Source organism: Anas acuta, chromosome 1, assembly GCF_963932015.1.
Source record: "Anas acuta chromosome 1, bAnaAcu1.1, whole genome shotgun sequence".
Lineage (NCBI taxonomy): Eukaryota > Metazoa > Chordata > Aves > Anseriformes > Anatidae > Anas > Anas acuta.
Window position 1 is genome coordinate 125284887 of NC_088979.1, and position 19852 is coordinate 125304738.

At 43.1% G+C, this 19852-nt stretch overlaps 1 long non-coding RNA gene and 1 pseudogene across 1 annotated transcript; one reads left to right on the top strand and one right to left on the bottom strand.

Annotated features, from left to right (window-relative positions):
* Window positions 1-4191: 4191 nt before the first annotated feature.
* On the bottom strand, window positions 4192-11169 carry LOC137865759 (uncharacterized). Its single transcript, XR_011102073.1, has 3 exons — window positions 10670-11169; window positions 7293-7352; window positions 4192-6306 (listed from the first exon to the last, which is right to left on the bottom strand). It is a non-coding gene; the product is annotated as an uncharacterized lncRNA (long non-coding RNA).
* Window positions 11170-11188: 19 nt separating this feature from the next.
* LOC137860107 (uncharacterized) lies at window positions 11189-15984 on the top strand (annotated as a pseudogene).
* Window positions 15985-19852: the final 3868 nt, after the last annotated feature.

Genomic DNA, 19852 nt, shown 5'->3' on the forward strand with positions numbered 1-19852 from the left:
TGCATGTTTTTGGTGCAAACATACAGGTGTTGATTTGGGATCCAGCAGGGCCCTCTGACATGGTTAACACCTCAGCTGTCTGTCTTCACTTACTGCAGCTGCCAGTAATCCCCACATCTGTGGCAAAAATGGTCGAGCAGGATGTAGTTCATCTTTCCTCAGTCACCACAGTTCACAGACAGCACGTTAACACAAACCACTGAAGATTTCAGTTTCTATCAGTACCCACACGCTCTGCAAACCCATGTGCTGGCCCCATCTGGAGGTTTGATCTCTGATCTGTCCACCAGCTGCACCTACTATGAGGACAAGGCAGTAGTGGTGCCCTGCAGCCAGAGCAGCTTATTCGCTGGCATGTTCCTAGCAAAGCCTGGTAATTAAGGTCTGCTCCTGCTGTATGAGGAACTGGAGCACTCCTTCTCTGTGATTTGATCCCCAGAGAATAGGTGTACACCAACCACAGGATTCAACACCTGTCCTCTGAATGTGTCTTTCAGGTATTGACACCCCAATGACTTGAAACAGCCAGTTGGAGCACCTAAAAATGACCCTCACAGTGCTGAATGACACAGTCATGGAAATGCCAAGGTCTGCTGGCAGCCTACTGAACAGCAGTCTCCTAGCATCATGAAACAGGAGGAAATGAAAATGCTCAGAATCAGGCTGTTCTATATAACTTTCTCTTCTTTGCTTTAAAATCTCTTACATGGAGAAAACATGTGAGCATCTTGTTCCAACCTGCTGAAGTTAAAACCAAAAGAGGGGATTAAATAGCCCAGTTAACCAGGTGCTGATCCCTGCTCCCTCTGTAACTGGGATAGTTCCTCAGCAAGGAAGGATTTTGGTCCTATGATAGTCAAAGGCAGTTTTATATCAACTTCAGTGGCTTTTAGAGGTTTGACATTTTTCTTGTAAGTGCATAATCTGACCCTTTATTTAAATGCAATAGAAACATGAATTCCTGGACAAATAAATAAAGTCAGTCACAATGAGAAAGAGGTGGACCACATTAAGTAGAGGAGAGGAAAAAAGAGAAAGAGAACAGAAAACCAGTCTATTTTGTCTAGGTTCCTAGATTGCCTTAATCGTTATGGTGTCTGAGCATTTTCCGGTGCCCTGACTCAGATCTGCCACATGTGGTTCTTTGTCTCTTTCTTATCCTCTTTGCAGGGAAAGAATTGCATATGTTATTGGGGTTTCACTTTGGGTTAGTTGGATTGGTCTGGGGGCTTGTTCATAATGTGTTCACAGCTGTTTGTATTTGAGCTGTGTGTTGCCTTACTCTGATGCCTGAGACAATTCTGCCTCCTGTTCTAGTAGATCTTTACAGGGTTAGAGGGGCTCCTCTGTATCAGTGAAGTGGATCTGCTGATGCCAGCTGATGACAACTGTTGACTCTAGAGCTTTGAGGAATCTCTTTGTGCTGATCCGAGGCTGCTGTTTGCATTGGAGAGACCATGAACTGGACAGTAAGTTTGGTAAGCAGGGGGCAGCTTACAAAATGTGGGCAAGATACAAGGAAAAGCAAGTCAACAGGGGGTGGAGAAACACTCCCCAGCCCTGTCTCTGTGCTGTAGATGATTGATTTGGCCTGGGCCCCAGAAGGCAAAGGCAGGGACTGGAAGAATTATGAACTGCCCACTGTAGGAGAAGATCATGTTCGAGACTATCTAAGGAACCTGAAAGTGTACAAGCCCATGGGACCTGATGAGATACATCCACAGGTCCAGAGGGAGCTGGCGGATGTAGTTGCTAAGCCGCTATCCATCATATTTGAAAAGTCGTGGCAGTCCAGTGAAGTTCCCGCTGACTGAAAGAGGGGAAATATAATCCCCATTTTCAAAAAGGGGAAAAAGGAAGACTCAGAAACTACAGGCCAGTCAGGCTGCCTCTGTTCCTGGCAAGATCATGGATCAGTTTCTCCTTCAAACTATGCTAAGGCACATGGAAAATACGGATTTGATTGGTGAATGAAGCCAACATGGCTTCATTAAGGGCAGATCGTGCCAGACAAATGTGGAGGCCTTCTATAATGGGGTTACAGCACTGGGGGATAGGGGAAGAGCAACTGACATCATCTACCTGGACTTGTGCAAAGCATTTGAAACTGGCTCCCATGGTATCCTTGTCTCTAAATTGGAGAGATGGATTTGATGGATGGACCACTCAGTTGGTAAGGATTGGCTGGATGGTCACACTCCAAGAGTTGCGGTCAACAGCTCAATGTCTGCAGTACCGAGTGGTGCTCCTCAGTGGTCATTGATGGGACCAGCACTGTTTAACATCTTCGTTGGTGTCATGGGCAGTGGGATTGAGTGCAAGTTTGCCAATGACACCAAGCTGTATAATGCAGTTAACACGCTGGAGGGAAGAAATGGCATCCAGAAGGACCTGGACAGACTTGAGAGGTGGGCCTGTGCAAACCTCATGAGGTTCAACAAGACCAACAGGGTTGAACATCTGGCCTGGGGCAATCCCCAGAACAAATACAGGCTGGGCAAAGAATGAATTGAAAGCAGCCCTGATGAGAAGGACCTGGGGTGTTGGCTGATGAGAAGCTCAACATGAGTCAGCAATGTGTGCTTGCAGCCCAGAAAGCCAACTGTATCCTGGGCTGCATCAACAGAGGAGAGGTCAGCAGGTCGAGGGAGTTGATTCTTCCCCTCTACTCCACTCTTGTGAGGCCCCACCTGCAGTACTGTGTTCAGCTCTGGGGCTCCCAGCGTAAGAAGGACATGGAAGTAATAGAATGAGTCCAGAGGAGAGCCATTAATATGATCAAGGGGCTGGACAAGGAGTAGGGTAGGTTGAGATTAGATATAAGGAATAAATCATGCACTATGAGGGTGGTGAGGCACAGAAACAGGTTGCCCAGAGAAGCTGTGGATGCTCCATCCCTGGAGGTGTTCAAGGACAGGCTGGATGGGGCCCATGGCAGAGGGGTTGGAACTGAATGATCTTTAAGGTCCCTTCCAGCCTAAACCATTATCTGATTCTGTGACCTTGGAGGCTGAAAATATTGCTCACTAACTGATGTTGGGAGGGGAGGAGAGTTTCTATGAGTTGTCAGAAGGATAACTTGTCAGGTTGTCAGATGGTCTGAACCAGTATTACAGGAAGTGGTGTGCTTAGAATAAAGTAAGTGTCCAGGATAACTGAGGGGTCTCCACCATCCCATTGTGCTACATCTAGCACAAAACCATGTTCATCAGTGTATTGGTAAGGTTTTGGTAGCAGGGGGCTGCAAGGGTGGCTTCTGTGAGAAGAATCCAGAATCTGACCCATGTTAGATAAGGGCCAGCTTCAGCCAGCTCTAAAGGGACCTGCCGCTGCTCAGAACTGAGACAATAAGCAATGCTTTTTGTGCCTCTGTGAGAGCAGATTTAAGAAATGGGAAAACAAACAAAAACAAAACACAAAACAAAATAAAAAGTTCTCCCGCAGCCTGTGGAGAGAGAGGCCCCTGGTGGAGCAGGCTGTCCCCCTGCACCCATGGGTCCCACATGGAGCAGATCTCCATGCCGCAGCCCATGGAGGAGCCCCCGGTGGAGCAGGCCCCGGGCTGGAGCTGCAGACCGTGGAGAGGAGCCCACACAAGAGCAGGGGTCTGGGGGGAGCTGCCACCCATGGGGGACCAGTGCTGGAGCAGTTTGCTCCTGGGGGATGGACCCCCTGGGATGGAGCCGTGTGGGAGCAGTTCTTGAAGAGCTGCTGCCTGCGGGCAGCTCCCACAGGCTCAGCTGGGGAAGGATGGCATTCCGTGGGAGGGACCCCATGGGGAGCAGGGGCAGGGAGTGACTGTGAAGGAGCAGCGGAGACGAGGTGTTAGGGACTGACTGCAGCCCCCATTCCCTGTTCCCCTGTGCTGCTCCGGGGGAGGAGGTGGAAGAGGGTGGATGGGGGAAAGGTGTTTTTTTTTGTTTCCTCTGTTTCTCACTTCTCTAGCTTGTTAGTAATAGGCAATAAATTTTACTAATCTCCCTACTTTGAGTCTGTTTTGCCTATCATGATAATTTTTGAGTGATCTCCCCATCCTTATCTCAACCCTTGAGCCTTTTGCATCGTATTCTTCTCCTTCCCCTTTGAGGAAGGGCAGTAAGAGAGCAGATGTGGTGGAGCTCGACTGTCCACCTGAGTAAAACCACCACAGTCAGCAGACTCAGCTTTGGGCAGCGTTCATTCTCCGCAGAACTTACCTTATCACAGCAATCCTAGTTTTACATCAGCAAGCCAGCACTTAACTTTGTGGCTTGGTTACTTATAATGACGGAGTTTAGGCAATGTGAAGCTAAGAAGCTGCAAAATCCATCTGAGATTCTGGTTAGATACTCTGGCAGTAACCTGAGTGAGTGGAGTTCCAACTGCAAGCAAATTGCAAGGCAATCTGCTTACATTGGGTAGTTCTGTGGCAAAATGATCTAGCCATGGTCTAACTTGGTGTGACCTAAATTATCAGCTTAGTGGAAAGATTGAAAATAACACAACATCTGCTCAGTATATATGACAACAACAGCAATAAAACATTAGTAATCAATCACCTCCCACAAACAGGTCCACCTCCCTGCCCTACTCTCAGCAGAGCACATGGGGGTGGTAACAGCTAATGCTTTCACTTGTCAGGAAACCGAGGCACAGGGCTTTGGGAATGGAACCAGTGAAGAAACAAGTTGGATTGGGGTAATTGCCTGTTCTCCACAGGACAGTGTAGCTTGCTGAAATCTCATCACACATCTCACATTCCAGCATGCTGCTTCACCTCCTCATTCCCCTCCCCCTGCCTCTACTGGAGGAGTGGGAGGAGGCTTCTGCTCTGCTTGTCTGTGGATGTGGGAGAGAGAAATGATGGCACAGGGAGAGAAAAGTCGAGGGACTGGAAAAAGCAGAAGCAGCCAGACGAAATGGAGGTAGTGTATCCTCTTCGTTGTGCCTCATGAGCAGTACAAAGTGGCACAGTGTGAGCATGGGTGCAGAAATCTTATTGTAACTGTGGAGTCACTCGGAGCTGTGCTCCAGGCTGGGGAGGTGGATGACCCACCTGTTTGGCATGCATTGAAAAAACATGCCTGTCACTTCCTTCACAAAAAGCCCAGGGGCTGAGGGACTCACTTTTAATGCCTCGACATCCCAACATCCCATGAGACAAGGGGCTGAGAAACACTGGAAGGTGGAGGGACGTTGCTCCATCTGTCTCCTTTCTCCCATTTCTGAATGGCAGTCTCCAGGAGATCTCAAGGTGACTTCACAGAGGAGAGCTATGTTTACTAAACAATCACGGTGCCAGAGGTGCCAGAGGCCTCATCATTTCACCTTTCTTCTAAGGATGCTCTCCATACTTGCTCCCTGCCCCAGGGACAGAGAAATTCCTCTTGGTCACTGGTTTGCTATGAACAGCAAGGCACCAAGGACACAGATCTCCATAATGGCTGCTCCGTACTGATAGAGTGAGGCCTGAACTGGAAAGGTCTTTTGCAAACTTGGTCCTCCCTTCCAACATACAAACTACTCTTTCCAGGGCCTCTAAACAAGAGCTGAGCTGCAGTTGAGGGACAGGACAAATGAAACTTCATACAAATGATGAACTCCATCTCCTCTAGGTAGAAGGAACATTGAGTATTTCTCTCATAGAATTCTTGAGTGTTCTCACATGAATAAAATCTTGAGGAATTCAGAGCTTACTTCCTTTGTTCTTCTCTCATTTTGCCTATTCATTCACAACAGGATTGGCTGCTGAAAGCTAGTCCTGAGATGACATTTTCAGATATCTTCACAGGACATCCAGAGACTATTGTGAACTTGAACAAGACTAAAGCCCTCAGCTAAGCTGGGAGAAAGATCTTCTTCCCCTCCACCACATATCATGCTCCTGTGCTCCTTCTTCTCTGCAGATGAAATAAGCGAGTCTCATACATTGGCATAACGAGCATCTTCTTCCCCTCACACAGACAGGGTCAACTGTGAAATTCCAGAAGTACCTTTCTGTGCTTGGCCTATTTCTGATATCCCGTCAGATTTTGCTGTTTATTCTTGTCATCTCATTTACTTCTCTCATACATTTTCCTGTTCATTCTGCTCTCCAGGCTGGCTTCTTATTTTTTTTTCCATCATGACTCTTTCACTTCCTTCATTATATGATTTCCTTCATCAGTTTCTGTGGTACTTGTTTTTCTAGCTTGGAGACACAGAAGTGCATGAAGGAATGAGAGTTATCATCATTTGGCTTTACATGGGGAAAGGCTGCAAGAGGTTTCTGCAGAAAGTTTTGTTTTTCACTCCCCATGTCCCTCCCCTTGGGAAAACATCTCCAGGCTGAAAAGAAGGAGATTAATTGGGTAATCAATCCTATGACATCTCAGCTGAATGCCACAAACTATAAGCTCTTTTAGAGGATAGCACAGTATGCAGCTGAGAAACCACTGAAATTTTGAGAGGGAAGGGAAGGAGGGACCCTGTTTCAGTTGTGAGTGAAACTAAACCCAAGTCATCATGGTGATGCTTTTCAGGAAACGGAACTACTAATTTCTGGCTAGCTGTCTTTAAGCTTAGTTGAATTCATATAAGGAAAGGTATTTCTGGAAAAATTTAACTTCTGGAAAAATGAGGATTGTTATGTTTTCTTTTGTATCATATTGCCACTTTCCATTTTGGTTTGCTTGTGAGCCTGGTTATTTATGGCCAATATCCATCTGTTCCTTTGTAGAGTTGCTGTCCAAGCACTTACAGAACTGTATGGGTTAGATTTAAATATTAAAAAAATCTACAGAAGTGATCATTTGTCCTGTCCTTCCTAGGAAGACCAGTGCAAAGGTGGTAACTGGCAGGGTGGAAGAGCAATAACAAACAGCCAGGGATAATAACAGTCCTGTTGCAGCCCTATGAACGATTTGTGCTTTAGTAAGGTGGAGCCATCCTGCTTCAAACTACTTACAAAGACATGATGCAATTTCCCCAAAAAGCAACTTAGGTTGTTGGTTTGGTATTTGGGCTTTTCACAGCTCACCCTGCTCCTTCTCATTTGGCCATCAGTACAAAATCTCAGTATAGACACAGGTTGTCTCTTGAAGTCAAGAAAAAGCTGGCTCATGTTGTATCTTCCTATGGCTAAAGACCCAGGACAAACTATGGTGAGAGGAAGGAAAGGATGTTTCTTTATTCTCTGTCTCTCACGACATTTCACATGAATTGAGATTCTTTCCCTCACCATGGTCTTGTGTCAAAGCCCTTGGCCCTACCACACCTTGCACAGCCACCATGCACTAGAGAACATCTCTATCCCCCTATCTCCTTTCACTCACATGATATTTACTGCTGCAGCCTAAATTTTCCTTCTGGTGACACAGAGATCCAAGACTGACCTGGGGACAAAGATCAGAGACAGCTACCACTGAGAATTATCTGAATGGCATGTGGATGACGCAGGAAATAGAGAGGTGAAAGGGAAATCTTTTATCCTATTGCAATGGTTAGGCTTAAAGTGAAGAAATAACCTTCCCCATTCCCCTTTTCTTCCCTCAAACACTACCTTTCAAAATCTAAACTGTCTGTCCCCAGTATTCAACTGTCTGAAAATCACCAGGGCAGCATTTGCCCTAAAAAAAAGGAAATAAGCTTGATAAAAGGGAAACAGCAATTTTCCTGGGGTACTTATTTGCCTTCTGCTTTTCAAGCTCTGAACTGTCCCTCCAGTTCTTTGTCCCAGGAGCCTGAATGTATATATAACTTTGGATCAGTGACTGTGACAGAAGTCTGAAGTTAGAGGAGCTGGGTTGTACGGAAGGTCAACAACCTGGCAGCAAAAGCAAACAACACCTAAGGTGCTAGAGAGAGATGTGCTAAGGAATGCTGTAGTTTTGTGATACACTGATTTTCATGACTTTTCTTTTCTTGTACACCTTCTCCTGTCCTATTCAGCTCTGGGATTTGATAAAGGCTCCTTTACAAAGTCACAAGCAGAAGATGGGGACAGAAAGCCACAGCTACTGGGAGACCAACATCCAATATGTGCATAGGAAATGTTCCCTCATACCCTTTCAGATCTTCAAAAATGTAAATCAGGCACAGAAATGCAGTTATGTTATGGTTTCCATTTCATTGAGTAATAACAATAAATATAAAGAGCATGATACTTAAAGAGATAAATTAAATTAAATCATTAAACACTCTGACTCATATGTTCTATGACTAAGCAGTCAGAACAAGATGTTTTGTGTTACCAACCTACCTACTTTTTTTTTTACCTACCTGCTGATGATCTCACATAATGTTTTTCATTTTGGTATCCAATCTTTCTAAACCACGTAACAAATATGGACAGAGTGCTCAAAAGGCAAATTGACCGTGAGCATATCAATCAAATCAATCATATCATCAGTTTTCTTCTGTCCTAGTGTCTGAAACTATAATTACTTAACCTGCTTCCTCTATAACCTCATCAGACTCCTGTGAGGCTACAACATTAGTGCCAGACAAAGGAAATTCTGTTGGTCATAATTTGCTGCCACAGATGTATTCTAGCTCAGGTGTGGGCCCACAGCCACATCAGCAATATGCCCTGAATGCAGGACACTGGTGTTCCAGGTGGTACTGAGCATGGCTCACGCTGTGCATTACAAGGATGCACAGAGCATATGTTTGGGCTGCTTCCCAGGAAGGGTCTGGCTGTTTTTGAAGGCAACCACCATCCCAGGATATGGCTTTAAATAAAGCCATCCAGCTGTGTGTGGGGAGGGATAATACTGTTTCAGAAGTGCAGCAAGTCATTTTCATCTAGTCTTAGGACACTGCAGTGGCAGGATGAGGTAGTTCAAGCTCTGGGTGTTTGGGAACTAGAAGCTCTCAACATCTGGTCAGTTGTTGGCAGCTTGCTCAGCAGAGGTTAACCCGTGGCTTGGCAATATGATGTGAACCTGTCACAACACAGCAAAAACATCTCTTTTCTCATCCAGATCACCATGTTGCTGTTACAGTACACAGGATATTGTGAAACCTGGAGAAAGAAAAGACTTACAGTAAGACTTTCTTCCATCCTTGGAAGACTGTAAGAGAGCTTGACCCTAGAACTATAAAATTCTTGTATTTCAATCTGTGTTACAGTTCTATACCTTTATCACATTTACTAATGTTGATTGCATGATGTAGAGAATGTGAGTGAGAGGAAGAGGTAAATTGATTAATCCCAGGAAATTATTGCTGTTACAATGTTTGTGGGTGCCCACTAAGGGATTTCTGAGAGGACTGAGGTGCTGTGGGGACAGATATAGGTACAGGCTTGTTGGGATGGATTTTGGATATCTCATATAATGGTGCCAAAGGCAAAGTCCCAAGGCAGGGTGGGCTCAGATGACAGGCACCAGAACTGGGGCTTGGAGGTGGGAAGACCCAAAAAAATTCTCAAAAGTGAGACTGGCCTGCGAGTGATTTCAGTGAGTGACAGAGCACACACTGAACAACATCATACACCCATGTTAGTGACATTCTCCTGGGGTTATCTTTCCCTCAAAGATGGTCACATCCTTATGGGAACAATTAAATAATAATAAAACCAAACTATAACAGGAGACTGATTGCTGATTGCTGGCTGTTTGGTTTCTCACAGGAATACTGAAGAAAAAAAAAAAAAAAAGTCACTGTAGCCTACCTCTTCTCTTCACAAGGTACCCTCCCTATGGTGAGAATATCGTTGCTCCTGGAAGTTTCCTCTCTCTTATGGCCTCAGACTGATCACAAAGCAGCCTTAAACCAAATGGGAACTTCAGATACCATGCCACAAAATTTTCATTCCACTCTAAAACTCTTCCCACAGCCCAACTTGGTCTTAGTTAGGGTCCACCTAGAATGGTCAGAGCACATCCCCAGCACCAGAATAACCACCATCATCCTTAGTCTTCTTGCTAAGTCTCCTCCAGATGACATCCAGAGCTAAGGGATGAAGTTCTTTTCTACTCAGAAAGCACTGAAAGCACTTATCCCTCAGAAGAGACAGGGCTCAGCAGTTTTCTACAGATACTCCATAAAATGAGAAACGGAGACCCAAATCCTCATCCTGCAAACTCATGCAGTTTTGCAATAGCCTAGGTAATGGAAAAACAAAACAAAACAACCAAACAAAAACCACAACAACCAATAAACTAAACAACAAGACCAGTTCATGCAGGGACCTGGAGCTCTGCCACTGTAATAGGCCAAAGCTGGCTCTGTGGGTCCAAGCATGGTTGAGTCTGAGGCGACCTATCCTCCTGGACCATGGGGTGCTGCCAAAACAGACTGTGGCATAGCTTTCTGGAGCTAAGTAACAAAGGCCTGACAATAAATAGCTTAATAAAACTGCTGTTTAACACAGAAAAAGAAGCATATAAGCAGTGAGTAAATCTTCAGATGCTGGGCACCCCATGTTTGTGTAGCACAGATCCTGAATCAAAACAAAACCAAAGCAAAACACCTCTATTCCTAAAGGAAGTGCACATGAGAACACCTTAGATAAAGGCAAGGCCAGTACCAGGTGGGATCTGTTACCATGGACTGCCTGAGGCTGTTCTGCAGCTACAGGATTTGTGCAGTGCAGAACAGACCTTCACCTAGACCAAGCTGACTGTTTTGTGTGTCACTGTCTCGATGTACAGTGATCTCTGGTCAGGATCTCGACCTTCCATCCTGTGATCCGCATGCAGTTTACCTTTCCCAAAGATATAAGTTTCAGGTTTTATCAGAGCTTCTCAATCCTTAAGCATGAAGCCCAGTAGAGCAGACATGGTCTGTTAGAGGTTGAATCCTTGGATATTATGTCTTCTGCAAGGCACCCAACACGTGGTCATCTCTCTTCCTCCAGAGGAGGAACTCTCATCTTTCCAGATTTGGCAGGAAGGTATTTAAACTTTGCTGGTAACTTATGAGTTTATTCACTCATCAGGGTATTTCTGAGCACTTTAACCTTGGCAAAGCTCTGAGAGCATCGAGAAATCCTGCTGTGTGTGAGGCTTCCACCTCGTTCCCACAGCTTCAGGTGCTTCAGAGGAAAGTTGGGTGTGCCTTACGGAACAGCTGCACCACTTGAAGGGTTCTTCTGAACACAAAAATAAATCACATTTCCTGACAATTAAGTGTTACCATCCCTTCCAAACTTACAAGTGGGCTGCAAAGAGACAATCCAGTTATTATGTTTTTAACCAGAAACACGTATCAGCTCTCACTCACCATGTGCTGGGAGAGGAAGAAGTGCTGGTAAGAGCAGGTGTGTAAAGGCTTGTTGTTACTTGGGAGCAACTGAGGTCAAAGTGTTTTTTGCCTTTCCTCTTACATCATCCTGAGCTGAACCTGCAGGCGTTTTCTGTCACTGGTTGAGTGTGGAGCTTCGCTCTGCAAGAACAGAAACAGAAAGGAGAGCACCAGAAGAAAAGAGCAGTGCCAGAGGGCTCACGAGGAAAGAAGACATCTACAAGAAGAAGCTGAGAGGGTAAAAAGATTACTGGCTGAAAATCTCAGCTTCAGCTCTGTGCTGTCATTGCTCCACACGAAGGGGATCCCTTGCTTTGCTGCTCCACGGGTGTGCTTTATATCTGTGCAAAGTGCTTGCTTCTGGAAGGGTGAGCATGCTGCTTGTGCAAGCCCAACTGCAGAGGAACCCTGCTTCCAAAAGTAACTGCGCTGGGCACTGTCCGTGCCTGCAAGGGGCTGCACTAAGGTCTGGATGTGCTGGGGAAACTGCTGCCTGCTGCCCTGCCTCGTCACTGGGCAAGGCTTAGAGCTGGCACGGGAAGCATCACAAGGGAAGGAGCAAATGACACCCGTGAAAACGGGTAAAGGTAGGGCAGGGAAGGGCAAAGGCAGGAGATGGCTCACCCCAGTGCTGGGGAACAAGAGAACCTGAAAGTGCCCTTTCCCTGCTGAACCGGTTGTGGCTCTTGAAAAGGCTGCTGTGCCACAGAATTAACAGTAAATGTCAGATCGGATATTTTCTGTCCAATACAGAAAAAAAGTTCTAATACATCAGCTTTGCAAAGCATTAGTAGTGGAGGAAAAATATAGATTAAAGAAGTTTTGACACATTTGTAGCCATACATTTTAGATATTATAATTGCTACTATCATCTTACAAGGAGTAGAACTTTAAATGTTGTCTAGTAAAAAGTGCTAGGGAAAGGAAGGAAAATTATTAAATACCTGTAAAAGTGCAGTTTATTCTACTTAATTTAGAAGCTGTTTTCACAAAATCAGAACATTATAAAATAAATTCATTACATTCTTTTTCAAGTTATCAATAATGGGGCAATGGTAAAAATATAAAAAAGATATTAAAAATACATTTTAAAATATAATTGTAATCAGTCAAGATGTTCTCAAGGTTTAGTACACAATTATATAGCTGTTGTATATTAATGGCAAAAAAAAAAAGAGGTAGTTATATTTGGCTGTCATCCCTCTGCCATTTTTTCCCCCAGCTCTTCTAAACATTTTTGGGTGCAATTCACCTCTCAAATGCTCAGTCAGTCTTTATATGTGGTGTATTTCTCTCTAGCTCTTAAATTCTGAAAGTGTTGCAAGTCCGCCTTCATGAGATTAATAGACTAAATTTAGAAAGAAAAGTAAAAGAGGTAGGGGCTATTTTTTGGATTTGCTAAATCTTAATTTTACCTCAAATTTGTATCAAGGAACCAGCTACTAAGTGCTTAACTCTTTTTTAACTTTTTTTTTTTTTAATTGTTATTCTTTTAGTTAGGTTCTATGAATTTATATGTGTTATATGTAACAATGCTGAACAGCTAGAACAGTTTGTAATAGCTATAAAAATAAAAAATGGAAATGATTGCATGACTTTGGGCAAATTATCAATTTATCTGTAAACACACAATTCATTTTAAGCATTTTCTTACATGGTTTGAGGAGAAAAGTGGATGAATAGTTGCTGGGATTCTGTGTATTCCTATAGTGTCAAAATATTTTATGATGTATTATAAATTTCCTGTCTGTCCTTCTGTTAGACCTGTTTAACTTTACTTTAATATATGTTTCAAAAAATAGTAAGTTACATCTGTAGCAAACATTTATAACAATGCAGACCTTTGTTAATATTGTATTAAATTAGTCACACAACAAATTTCACTTGTCTAGGCATATCTTTAAGGTGTTTATAGCTTGAAGATTACTGTAATGCAAGATTGTTCTAAAGAAATGTGTTTATGTCATTGCAAATACGCATGGGACACCCATTGCAATAGCTTAGCCAAAGTGCAATGTTTTATAGTAAAGACACAGGCAAGAGTTTAAGTAAGACTTGAAAAATTTTCCTTGTCTATATGTTATAATCAGATGACAACAACTAGAAATACTTTTGAATCCATCAGATCTCTACAATATGTTGTAATGATGTTTTCCAAAATGATACATAGACCTTCTGCAAGAAACAGATGAAAGGATTTGGCTTGTATATTGAGTTTAATGTATTTTCTTCAGAACTTCAGACACTGTCACTATGTTCCCTGTATATATATATACACATACATATATGTGTGTGTTATATTATGTTACATATGATATGTGTGTTTGTGTTTCTTAATGATCAACAAGCTTAAAATAAGCTAATAAGCACTAACTTCCAAATAACATAACAGAAACAGAAAAAATACATCTTTTAGCACCTCAGATGAGAAAAAGTAAAATTCAAGCCTGTGATTCCGTTATCTCTCTCCATTGTATATTTAATGACATAACAAAGGAATTATATATAATAAAAATATTCCTTTACCATAATTAAACAAACAAAGCTAAATGTTACTTTTACATAAATTCAATAGAAAATCTCATAAAGCAACAAGCATATATAGTTTCTGTGGTTTTATATACACAGAGTTTACACTGAGAAAATAAACAGACATACTCGGTGACTCGGTGGTTTAAAGACTGGTTTATGTACACAAACATGCTAATGTGTGGGAGGCTGGGATAAGGAGAGAGGGTAAGAATACAAAGCCTTCCGACTGACTTAGATAAATGAGATGCGTTTTTACTTAGTCAATGATTCCTGCGGTTAGAGAGTATGTGACAGCTGATCTGCAAGATTTCATTTGTCCTTGGTTTAGACCGTGGGATTTTTAGTTACTGGTGCGTGCTAATCTGTAAAACAATCTATGGGTTTCTTGCTTTTCTGTTAAGGGTCTGTCCAGTTGTCTACTACACATATTCTTAATTACTCTAATGTGAAAAAATACATATATGAAGTGCATTCTAATGCAGATCTCTATATAGCACAATTGTAAAAAGGCTACAAAGTCCTCATGGAAAATATATTTTGTTATTTATGTATCTATCATGGATAATTGCTAATATGAAGGGTATATTTACTACTAACATTTCCAGTATTTGTACAGTTACTTAAGTTATTACATTTAGAGGTCTATTCTGAACTGAATAGATCTCATTTTATCTATCAGAAAATGTCATTCCTGAGAGTTGCATCTTTTTCTTAGCACTTATTTTTCTCTCCCTCAAGTAGAATTGTGCTGACCATGCTAATCTTTATGAAAATACAAGTTCTCCTTCCCTTCCCTTCCCTTCCCTTCCCTTCCCTTCCCTTCCCTTCCCTTCCCTTCCCTTCCCTTCCCTTCCCTTCCCTTCCCTTCCCTTCCCTTCCCTTCCCTTCCCTTCCCTTCCCTTCCCTTCCCTTCCCTTCCCTTCCCTTCCCTTCCCTTCCCTTCCCTTCCCTTCCCTTCCCTTCCCTTCCCTTCCCTTCCCTTCCCTTCCCTTCCCTTCCCTTCCCTTCCCTTCCCCCTATTGGTTCCTCTACCCTCTCCCTTTTTTTGCATACTGGAATACTACTGAAAACAAAATTGTAACCTCTGGTTCCTTGTAATTTCTCTTCTATTTCAGCATGTACATTTCTAAAAAGGCATGAAAGTGTCATTTTGCCTCCTGTGAGAATCCACAGGAGACATACCTACTCTGTGAACTGCAGTGGGGTGAGATTAGCAGGCCTTGGTGGGTCATAAATGTTTTTCCCATGCTGAAAGCTGCTTCCTGAACAACGTCTGTAAGAGTAAAAGATAGAGTAATTATATTGATTGTTCCATCACCTGCTGCTTGTCCTGGAGCCCCTGTGCATGCTGCTGTCATGAAATACAGAAATTAAAAAACAAACAAACAAACAAAAAAAAAAACAAAACAAAACAAAAAAAAACAACAAAACAAACACAAAACAACAGTCTTATGTGAACACAAACACTCATGAAGCATGACTTTATTGCATAGAAAATGAAGAGATCTGCAGAAGTCTGATGGACCTTAAGCTAATGTCACCACTGCTGTCATGAAGAACAAAGGCAGGGCTTTCCTGTGCTTTCTGGAACTGGAAAAGGATGAACTGGTGAACTTAGGGCATGGGTAAATCTGGTATAGGCTTACTTCTTGTGCTCAGTACCCTCCCATCCGGCTCCTTTGGGGGCACATGTATCACTGCTCAGCAACAAATTACCACATACAAAAAATGATATTCAGATATTACAAGAGAAAGGGGACAGGAGTCTTAGCAACCCAATCTGTATGAAAACCCTTCTTGTTTACAGACACCATCTTCCTGTCAGTCCTCAGAGAATGGGAGATAAGGTGCTTCTCCCTTGTCCTTTGGAATTAAAGGCAGCTGCTGGGAAAAGGCTGGCTGAAGGAGTCCTCTGCTGGAAGGAGAGGGGAAAAAAATAATAAAGAGAATGGTATTTCCAAATGTAATGAGGAGAGCATCCATCAGCTGGCCTGTCCATGGCCTAGCTGTCCCAGTGGCATGGGCACACATCAGGGGTTAAAAACTCTTGTTTCCTGAGCTTGTCTGATGCCTGAATATACGCAGGTCAGTCAGCTTGCTTCCATTTCTCCAGGCTACACCTACTGTTGGAAAACGTTTGTCAGAGGAAATGCTGCTGATGATTCTTGGTCTGTGGGCTTTGAGTCACAGATAACTATGTATTGGATGAGGCTCAGGAATGTCTTTGAGGCTTGTAGACTCTGAGGGACAGGGGAAACCACATGAAGCAATTTGCAGTCTGGGGTCACTGAGCAGGAAAGAAGCTGTTCACATCTAGTAGGAGTTTAAAGAGTGCTGCAGCATGCTTTTGGAAAAGGAACTATCCTAATCATAGGAACTACCCCGTGCCACTGAGAGAGAAGCACTGCGGATTTTTGTTCATCATAGTAGAGAGCAAAGGCTAAGAGTGTATCTTTTCTCCTTCAGGTTCCGGAGTGGGAAATCCCTTGATTTTCAGCTGAAACTGGTCTCATCATAGAAAGCCTCCCCCAGATTCCTTTCTAATCTGTCTCCAAGCACGTTTCTGTTCACCAAATAATTCTACTTACCACTGACACTGCTCACCACTGTCAATATCTGCTGTGTTCTGAGATCCCCTCCTAGTCACTGGGCCCCTACACACCTCTTTAAATTTCCTGCCAGATTCTACATGTCAAATTCCCTTACTGGTCAGAAGGGAGAAGCTTTTTTTGCAAAGATGAGCATAGCTGTTTGAAAGGGAATTTCAGTCCCCTGGCAAGTTCCAGCCTTTGATTGTTGTCAGGTCTCTTAGAAGGCAAAAGAGAATGAGAGATTGTGTTCACCAATGATACGATACTGAAAGGCTGTGCCCCTGGAGATCAGAGATTCTTTGTACAAATAAATAAATAAACAAATAATAAATATAGCAAAGCTAATATAAGTTCTTCAACACAATGATTTCAATGTATTGGAGTTTTCTGACGTTACTTTTAGTGAAATGGAATGAAAGAAATCTATAATTAAATGTGTCATTGAACATCTGGGAAATCTGTAACACAAGAGCTTGTGTTATGTCCATTTAAAATTGCAGCAAGTACAAAGTGTAACTGTTAAAGGATCTAAATATTCTATTTTTATTTTCATTTCATGAATCTGTATTCCACTAAGGGATTACAATCACAGAAGACGACCTGATACTGCTTAGGGATCCCTTAGCTTAGGGATATGGTTTAGTGGGGACTGTTAGTGTTAGGTCAGAGGTTGGACTCTATGATCTTGAGGTCTCTTCCAACCTAGAAATTCTGTGGTTCTGTGATTCTGTGCTTGTACGTAGAAAATTACTGTTTGTATGTAGAAGATAGCAATCATAAAATGTTGCTAACTTACCTCAGTTTCTAAAAGCCACCAATATCCTGCACAGACGGCTTGTCAATGGAACACTTGAATACACTGGACCATACTAAATATCCCTGATGAGAAGCCTCTGGATGTGGAAATGGAGGCAGGTACCAGGCAGAACAGGGAAGTGTTTCAGGCCCACTACTCCTAGCATTGTTCCTCTGAGGCGGCCTCTGTACTGTGCAAAGGTACAGCTCTGCTATCAGTACTGTGTGCTTGGGAATAGAACCTTTCTCCACTCCCTGTTCCTGACACTAGGTTATTTTTGCAAGACTAGAATAAATACTCACTGGTTTATACCCATTTCAGTCATTAAATGCTGAAGCTATGATTGGTTCTCATTCGCTTGATTAAATTTTTAACATAGTCAATAGAATTAGTCAAAGTTTTGGATAGGTCTAGCCTAAAGACGATCTGACTTACAGAAACTAAGAGATGGCTACCTGTAACTCACAGAATGGCAGCATTCCTCAGTTAAGGCTACTTTGGTAGATGCATCCCCCTGGTTAGATACAGATCTTTCTATCTTACAAGATCAGGAGCTGATGCTTTCAAGATGGTCTTAAAGAAGCAAAGAAAATTGATCACACAAATTGTTCTGGAAGAGGAACAGCAGAAATGTGACTTCTCTAAGCACAATTTATGAAGCAGATCAAGTGAGGGATAGGCTATGTCAGGAAAAGCTTTGCACACACACATGCACACATACATGCAGACCACCTCAAAACACAACTCGAGTGAGTCAGCAAAGCTGAGGCTGGGAGCAGACATGGCACTCCTTCCCACCAGTCTCAGTGCCAGGCACTTAGGTGGCAATTTGGCTTCAACATGCAGCTGTTCTACTTTGGGCACTTTGCCTCCAAATGTTGGCAGCTGTACACACGACAATTCCCTCCCTCAGTTTCTGTTTGGAAGGTTGTTGGAAGATAGCTGTTGGCACTAGCTGCCAATCAAATGATATCACAGTACACTTATCCAGGTTGATTAATGGTCTGTGCAAGGCTCATTGCATTCATTTCTTGTTTACATTGCCCTGTTGGCTGTGGCTTACCACACTCAGCCCTTGTTTGCATTGTAACCTTTGCTTTTAGCTGAAGCAAGACTGTCACAACCAAGAAAAAGCCCTAACTTACTTTCATAATAAAACTTGAAGGCAATTATATGATCTGTGAACTCAGGGACCTGAGGACATTAAAAAGCCTCAGCTGCCCTGACCTGCCTCACCTGGGGCTCCCACTGACACTCTGTCTGTGGATTACCCAGGATTTCCATTTGATCTCAGGTCTGGGTTATTAGACCCTGCCTGAGCTATGGTACAATTGTGCTTGTCTCCAGCTCTGTGACACTGATGTCCAGGCCCATGTCCATGCTTAGCCATGGACACTGTTAATCTGACTTTCTGGGTTGACATCAGACCTGTCTTATCACTATAGACCATCCTGGTAATTGCTGGTCTGTGTGTGACCTTGGTTATTATCACAGGGATCATCCTGACCTAGGAGTTAACTGCCCTACTTGACCTAGGACCTGACTGGCCAGCAGGAACTTGCCTGAAGATCTGGACTGTTAGCTGATCCTGGCTGCTAGAGCTAGGCCTGCTCTAATCATTCTTTTTTGGGGTACAGTGGGACAGGACCTTGCTAGTGAGGCTCCTGCTCTGCTGGTTGCTTTACCTCTCTTGATGTGGCTTTTCATTCTTTAGGGGTAGCTGACCCTTGCTGTGACCTAGTAGGTGTCTGGCAAAACCTGCTGTGACCTGGTCAGGGAAAACAGCAGCTCTGGACTCCTGGTTAGTTGTTCAGGTTCTGATTACCTATAACACTGTGATGAAGTTTCTATTCCAGGCCATTCTTTCAAACCATATTTGCCTTGCAAAGCAATCTGAGGTCAAAAGGTAAGCCAGAAGTGACATCACGTTCGGGTCAGTTCTTAGCAGACTACTCTCTCTTCGGCGTGTGTGGGGAGAGAAAGGAAATGAAACACAGAATATTAGACTACATATAATGTAACAGCAAAAATAAACATAATAAATGGGACCTGACAGACCAAATATCAATGATGCAGCTGAGCAATATTTCTCAAGAGTAACTTAGAAATCAGAATTAGTCTCTCTTGAACTGGTAGAGGCAAAAGCCAAGCCATGAAACTCACGAATACTCTTGTTGCTGCCATAGTTGACTGAAACATCAACATTTGGCTGTGCAGCACAGAGGTATGAGACTAGGGAAAAGATCTGGAAACTGCTGGGTGGTGTTCTGTACTGAGATGTCTTGTTCTTATGTGAAGAGAAACAGAAGGGCCTGAATCCTGTATGTATGACACATTTATTGTCACTGTTATTCCTTTATTCACTGCGGCCTTTCTGTTCCCAGCTTGGGGCATGGAACTTCCTAATCTCCTGTAGATTGAAATTTGCACTCAAGCTCAGTCACTTACAGGCTGTGGATGGTAAGTATAGGGTTATATGTGACTGTATTTGAGATACACGTGTAGGCATATGCAAGCAGTAAGACTAGACAGCTGACTGGAACCAAAACAAAATCTAAATTTGGAATTTGTCTTTAAATAAACTTCTGTAGAGCAAAGCCTTTTTTTTTATGTTGTTTTTGCTGGATCCTCTGAGAGAAGAAAGCATCCAGTCTTGCCAAGAAAGAGCCCCAGCCTTTGCTGTCCGTGCTTTTTTTTTTTTTTTTGGTTGTTGTTGTTGTTTTTT